We start from the raw sequence: 8,048 nt of genomic DNA, 5'->3' as shown, positions 1-8,048 counted from the left end.
ATCCTCAAATCTGAACGCAAATCTGCCTATGACACTGATCTTACTGCACTAGACCCAACACACCCTCTAGAAGTATCTGCGGTGGCTGGCAACAAAGTACTAGCTTTATGGGCACTAAAAATAGATAATTTCTGCTTGCAGTACCATTTCCTCTTGAATTTATCCTTTCTCCTACTCCTGACAGTGGCTGACTACTGTTGCCCCCCTGATTTGGATCATTCACTGACACTGTAGGTCCAATGGTGACCAGCACTAAAGGGCTTCTGGTACCCACATAGCAGGGTTAACGCCATTCATTTCTATAGGCTCGTCTGTGGTTCTCCCATTTTCTCCATGCCCATTGTATTTGCCAATGCTTGTCTTCCCTAATCTGAAACTGGATTGTATGGCGGAAGACGCAGAGCCGGTCCTAGGCCTTCTGAGGCCCCGGGCGAAAGGGAAGATTTGAGGCCCCTCTAATTGCATATCGTGTCGCAAGAAGTGACATCACAGAAAGTGACTTCGCAGGACTTTTGATCTTAGTTATTTGGCATCACTCAAGCAAACTAATGTGGATATCAGTAACATGGATAAAAGTAGAGGGGATGGAAAACAGGTGAGCTGCAAATATCCATGAGTCTAACACTTGCCGGCTCCTCTGTGTGTGTTTATCACTCACCACATTGCAATACAGCTGATCAGCACATCTGCAGTCAGCGCCTCTGCCCAAGATTATCCCTAAAGTATGCCTTAAAAGCATCTCTAAAGTGTGTTCTGCCCTGTTGGGCCTGCAACCACCAGGCACTGAAATGCCACCTCCATGCAGGCTTTATTCAGGTCCACCCAAAGAATAAGTTCAACCAGTGAGTGGTCAGAGAGGCCTCTCACCAGAATTCACTCTCAAGCAACCCGACTGCTCCGAGTTTGGCAACAGGAAATAATTATGGGTGGAGAACGTACCATGAGCCACAGAGGGAAGCCACATTCCTGTGGGTGGATGTCTCACCACATACCAGTCAGTCCCAATGGTCCCAGGACTTTTCCCTATATCAAAGTGCCTTTTTGAGAAACCCCAGGGACCCCTTCACCTGTCATGGCTTCTCCATAAATGTTTTCCTCTAGAAACCAAGGTTCTGGTGGTAGTTGCGGAACAGTATGCCATAACCTCCACAAAAGTCACTGTCAGGTAAGGGAAGCTAATCAAATATAGCGGTCTCCCATGGAACAATTCAGTGACCTACACATATCGACCTAGGTTATTGTACCAAGTTATTGTGACTTGCAGAGGTTGGTGGCTACCAAGGAGGATGGCTATCCCCCTAAAACGTCTGGTAAATCCTGAATGAACCTCCTGTGAGAATCCCAGGTGAGCAAAAATGGACTTTGTTACCCATGAGGCAGGTCTCTGCTAGGCAGAGTATGTCTGAATTGTGTAGTTTGTCCTGCCTTGAGGAGCACACCCTTCTTGATAGGTCCCAACAACCCATTGACATTCCAGGTGAGAATGCGGTGCATCATCATAATTTGAACTGCCAAGGTAATACTGCAAAACTCACATTCTTACCGCCACCAGATAGGACGAACCAAGCATCCTGTCATATTGTTGCATATCCCATTCAGTCCTGCCCAACCCAAGAACAGCTAAAAGGTAAATACTACTCTTCAAAGAGTGCCAACACAACCTGTACCACTCCTCATTCAGTCCCTGAAACATCCAGGTTTACATTTTTACGAATCTCAGGGGAATCTTGTCAATCGCTGACAGTCAGGAGAGCTAAGCCAAAAGTGGCTGGTCGACGAAAGCTACTGGTTTAATGGGGTCGAACCAGAGCCCGCTCTGTGTGTCTTTTTGTCCTACTTTGGTAGTGCACACTACTGCAGTTCGGCAGGCTGAATGAGTGGATCACTGAAATAATATCGAGGGACAGAATATCGACCAACAAAAATATCGTTGACAAAATATCGAGAGACAAAATATCGAGTTTCTATCTACAAACAGGTAAGTACAAAAATATCGAGTTAAAAATATCGTTTACACAAATATAGTTGTAAAAAACAGTAGGGAAAGCGTTGGATAGCGTAGGGGTTAAAATTACTATTCCCACTCCAAAGAGTGCAACAGTGGATATATGACGTTACAACGCAACTTTTACAACGCACTACCATTACAACGTAAGTATTGGTAAGTATATAATAATTTTTATAATTTAAATTGTTTAAAATTAATTTAATATAATTTAATTTAATTTAATTTCATTAAATTAAATTAATGTAAATTTAATTTTACTTTATTTTTACACTGTAACCCTGTACCCCAAAAACCCAAAACTGACCCTGAACCCTAAAAAAAACCCTTTACCCAAAAACCCAAAACTGACCCTGAACCCTAAAAATACCCCTTTACCCAAAAACTAAAAACTGACCCTGAACCCTAAAAATACCCCTTTACCCAAAAACCCAAAACTGACCCTGAACCCTAAAAATACCCCTTTACCCAAAAACTAAAAACTGACCCAGAACCCTAAAAATACCCCTTTACCCAAAAACTAAAAACTGACCCTGAACCCTAAAAATACCCCTTTACCCAAAAACTAAAAACTGACCCTGAACCCTAAAAATACCCCTTTACCCAAAAACTAAAAACTGACCCTGAACCCTAAAAATACCCCTTTACCCAAAAACTAAAAACTGACCCTGAACCCAAAAAATACCCCTTTACCCAAAAACCAAAAACTGACCCTGAACCCTAAAAGTACCCCTTTAATTTAACATAATTAGCAATTAATCAATTAAATTAAATTAATTACCAATTACATTTTAATTAATTAACAAATATTTTTTAATTAACAATTAATTAAATATTACTACCAATTATTAAATGTACATATTTAATTAATTATAATTAAATTACTTCCCACCCTATTCCCCTATAAACCCACAACCCGCTACAGGAAATAAATTATTTAAATTTACACAATTAGCAATTGATCAATTAAATTAAATTAATTACCAATTAAATTTTAAATAATTAACAAATATTATTTAATTACCAATTAATTAAATATTACTACCAATTAATACATTTACATATTTAATTAATTATAATTAAATTACTTCCCACCCTATTCCCCTATAAACCCACAACCCGCTACAGGAAATAAATTATTTTAATTTACATAATTAGCAATTAATCAATTAAATTAAATTAATTACCAATTAAATTTTAAATAATTAACAAATATTATTTAATTACTAATTAATTAATTATTACTACCAATTAATAAATTTACATATTTAATTAATTATAATTAAATTACTTCCCACCTTATTCCCCTATAAACCCACAACCCGCTACAGAATAAAATTACACAATAATTTTAAAAAAATCATTAATTAAAAATAATTATAACATAAAATGACACTTTTCACACATATTATAACATAAAAACACTATAAATAATTAAATATTATTTAAAAAACGATATTTTTTACTATCTAGATTATATACTTGGATATTTTCACTTTCTATATTATTTACAGTCGATATTACTTCACTTACCTTAAAAACGATATTTTGGCTGTCGATATTCTGTCCTGTCGATATTTTGTCCAAACGATATTTAAAACTCGATATTCTGTCCAAACGATATTTTGGAGTCGATATTATGTCTGTGCACCTGAATGAGTAACCCATCATCCATTCAGTACCCACCACAAATGACACGAACTGTTACAAGAGCAAGCAAGAAATCCGAAAGTCTGAAGGCAATTAATTGTTTTGTATGTCATACACTTTTTCATATCTCTTTACCTATAATACATACCAGACGTAAGGCAATCTAACAAAGCGAGCAGACTCCTGTGACCTTGTCGCTGAACAACAGTTTGATTTATAACTTCTTAAGTCAGGGGCTCAAGAGCAAGGATTTCAGGGCAGGGCTTGATGAAAACGAATGAAAAAATGAATGAATGACAAGCGATGGACCAGCCAGGTCTCGTCTCGTCTTTCTTACCTTAAGACGCACGTTAACACTTTATTTATGGCAACCAGCAACAACCGTTGAACTCGGCCCGTCCCGAACCGACTCCCGAGTCCCGACTCCCGACTCCACCCTCCTCCTGGCCAGGGAGCGCATGGCGCGTACGGGGTGCATGGATGCTGCGTAACCAGGTCTGTGCGTCACAGTGTGCTGTTAACTGTCTGCAGAGCGGGGACTGGCCAAAATTATGGCCTGGCGCCCACGCACTGCGCACGGCACGGCCCCACCACCACTAAGCTAGGTGGTCACTAAGGCTTGGTGGTGGGGTGCGTGCATGGTAACTGCCTCAGCTGCGCAGCCTAATAATTTTATGTCGGGCCGGCCGGCGGTTGGCCCATTTCATGGCGGGCCGGCCGGCAGTGGGCCCACTGCTCTGTGGTCTACTGCAGGGCCGGCGGCGGGGTCCCCCTGAGCGCGAGGCCCTGGGCAGCTGCCCATACCGCCCATGCCTAGGACCGGCCCTGGGAAGACGTTCTGCTAGCATCCTATCTAGCAAGCTGTCATCAGTATCACTATCATCTTTTTCCTTCCTATTCCGAGCATCTCCTGTTTTCACTAATAGTGGAAATAGCCCCTTTCCCTCAATGATGTCTACCCTCCACTTTTTCAACTGTGCATCCCATTGCGTGTCCTGACCTGCTTTTTTCGCCTTTTTCGTCCTTCCCTGACTTCTCTCCCTACTCTTCGCCTGTGCTGCTCTCATTCATTCATCTAGTGCCTCAAACTGTGTTGGTCTAGGTGGAGGTAGCAATGAAGCCATCAATCCCCTCAATTGGTACAGCCTCTCTAATCTAAATGAACCATCTAATGGAAAAGCCAAATCTCCCTCCGTTTTATTATTCTTTTGCCAATTTTGAAGCCAAACTATGGTATGAAGTCCAACATTTGTGGCCATGTAATGTGCTGGGGAATCCTCGGGTGGTGCTTCCTCACCCAGTCCAGTAACTAATCCTCTACAAAGATCTCGTAACACACTAAAACATTGTTGTGAGAAGTTGGCCTGGTATATGCTGACCACTAATTAAAGTGGGCACCCTGTACCAGTCCAAACAACCCTTATTGATGATTAAGTTAAAGACAACCTTTATTGAAAGTTATCCTAGTGGTAGCTATGGAGAGCAGTAGAACAAAAGAGAGTACGCAGTTCCCCAGTAGAGAGGGTGGATGAGCCAACGTGGGTGGAGACACACAGGATGGGAATCCTCTTTGTCGGAACTAGAGTCCTCACACACCCAGCAAGCTAGGTGTCTTGCTTCATCATATGGACTCGCTCCTCGTATGGTCGGCATTGCAATACCAGATGGGCACCCATAAAGGGGCTCTTTAGCGGAGATCTTCTGTTCCTGCCGTATGGTGCCGTGGGTGTGTGGGCTGTAGGTGTGAGTGTAGATGTGAGTGAGTGTTTTAAAAAAGGCTGGATAGTCCACAAGGAAAGTTTATTAAAGTGGTAATCCACCTTGTTAAAAAATGAAAGAGAGGCTGCTCGCTGGCTCAATGGTCCAGGGGAGCAATGATCTACTCTAAACTTGAGGTCGACATGTTTCACGCAGTGTGTTCTGAGTGATACAGTGCATCTCATCAGGACCTAGAAACTATCTACACATAGTGGTCTAGTGGAAGAGTTCCTACCACCCACTAGTTTTGTGTGCGAGCACATAGTCCCGCCAAATCTAGTGGAAACCTAGACAGGGATGACACAAGCAAAAACATAAGGGAAAGGTAAGCGGGGTCATCATTGCAGCCGAGGTGAACGTGGTTTATCAACTTCATAACAAGTGAGTATAAAATGAGGGTATAAAAACAGTATAAATGACGGGAAGAAAACGCATGAAAGATTGCAAAGAATGTTAATCTTGTAAAATGCCTCACCCTACTAGGTGGAAACGCTTGCTTCAACGGTCTTCTCAGCAGTAAGCACCTCTATTATGGGTGCCCTATATAACGGGGAATAAAACAACAGAGAGTGGATCAAGGACCGCAGTGTCCCTTGCAGCAGCTTATGGGGCAGTTCCCACTTTGCATTCTTTCATGCGTTTTCTTCCAGTTAATTATACTGTTTTTATACCCTCGTTTTATACTCACTTGTTATGAAGAGCACTAACCTTGCCTCATAGATCTTGGTTGATGAACCACATTCACTGGGGCTGCAATGATGACCCCGCTTACCTTTCACGTAAGTTTTTGCTTGTGTCATCCCTGTCAAGGTTTCCACTAGATTTGGCGGGACTACGGCTCGCACACGAGACTAGTGGGAGGTAGGAACTCTTCCACTAGACCACTATGTGTAGATAGTTTCTAGGTCCTGATGAAATGCACTGTATCACTCTGAACACACTGCGTGAAACATGTCGACCTCAAGTTTAGAGTAGAGCATTACTCCCCTGGACCATTGAGCCAGCGAACAGCCTCTCTTTAGTTTTTTAACAAGATGAATTACCACTTTATTAAACTTTCCTTGTGGACTATCCAACTTTTTTTAAACCACTCACTCACATCTACACTCACACCTAGGGCCCTCACACCCACGGCACCATACGGCAGGAACAGGAGATTTCCGCTAAAGAGCCCCTTTAAGGGTGCCCGTCGGGTATTGCACCGCCGACCCGACGTGGAGCGAGTCCATATGATGAAGAATCACACCTAGCTTGCTGGGTGTGTAAGGACTCTAGTTCCGACAAATAGGATTCCCCTCCTGTGTGTCTCCACCCACTTTGGTTCATCCACCGTCTCTAATGGGGAACTGCGTACTCTCTTTTGTTCTACAGTATTTAGGCACGTACGCTGGACCCCGTTAAACAGCCCTTTCTGTCCCTCTCTTTGTTTAAGAAAAGCTATGGAGAGCAGCTTTCAGGCTAAGTCTCGAAGAAATGTAAAGCAGCTTGTTTTATCAGATCAGAACCTCCTTAATGACCAATTGGAAAGGAGAACCACACAAGGTATATATAAAATATATGTATTTTTTACTAAACACTCTCTACTAACTTCTTTATGAGATTAGAGCAAAAAGCACACAATATTAAATCACTGGAACGACAATAAATAGCACAATACACAGTGGGCTCCAGGAGGAGACCAAACCATATACTACAAAAGTGGTATAACAATCACGACTTGACTAGGCACAGTGTCTAGAGCACGCAGAATCGCTGGGACCCCAAGCGACCACCCAAAGTAGTGACACAGGGGACCCACGGAGGACGGGTGCAGTGTGAGAACACAGACGCAAGCTCTGTACACGTCAATGGGAAAGTCGCAGTTGTAATTTTAAAGATTAAGGACACTTTAGAGAGGACTTTGAGCAAACCCTTTCAAACATAGAAGGTTCTAAGGCCAGCACCCTTGTGAGTACTGGAGTACCTGTGTTACCTATCCCAGGGGAGCTGGGTGCATAGGTGTCAAGTGACGTTGGGAATCTAAGTTGTTTTGAATGGCGTGATGCGGAAAAGTGCTGCTGCCAGAAAGATGAAAAGTGTCCGGTGGAATCCAAGCCTGGATTCGAGGTGAGGGGAAAGACTGTGTGTCACTTCAGGGTGACCAGGGGCACGAATGAATGCCCACCGATGTCGGGCGCATCAGGTGAGATGACACAATGCTTGACTCTGCAGCGACGGGGACCAGGAGACATCGACAATGACCAAAGTCCGGAGGAGAGCTGTCCCACGAAGGATGTCGAATGCTGGGGGGAGTGGGGGGGTGGCAGTGTCCGGATTGAACACCAATAAGCCTTGGCAACTGCAACCTACGTGGGCAGAGGAAATATGCTTTGGTGACGACAAGCAAGGTCCTGGGACTCTCTAAGCAATGGAGAGTCAGGGCACGTCTGGACAACCAGGAAAGCCCACTGAAAGTCAAAGTTACCTTCACAAGGACCCACAGTCCAACGGACTAGGGATTGCGAAGGGACCTCAAGCTGAATCACAAAATACCAGCCCACGGAACACTCGTGGAGTGTAGGCCGGAAATCTTTGATGCAGTTATTGCTCTGGGTCAGGACTACAAGTAGCTCAAAGCACAGCCTCAGGGATTGCC

This window comes from Lissotriton helveticus, chromosome 2_1 (genome assembly GCF_964261635.1).
Source record: "Lissotriton helveticus chromosome 2_1, aLisHel1.1, whole genome shotgun sequence".
Lineage (NCBI taxonomy): Eukaryota > Metazoa > Chordata > Amphibia > Caudata > Salamandridae > Lissotriton > Lissotriton helveticus.
This window is presented reverse-complemented; position numbering follows the sequence as displayed.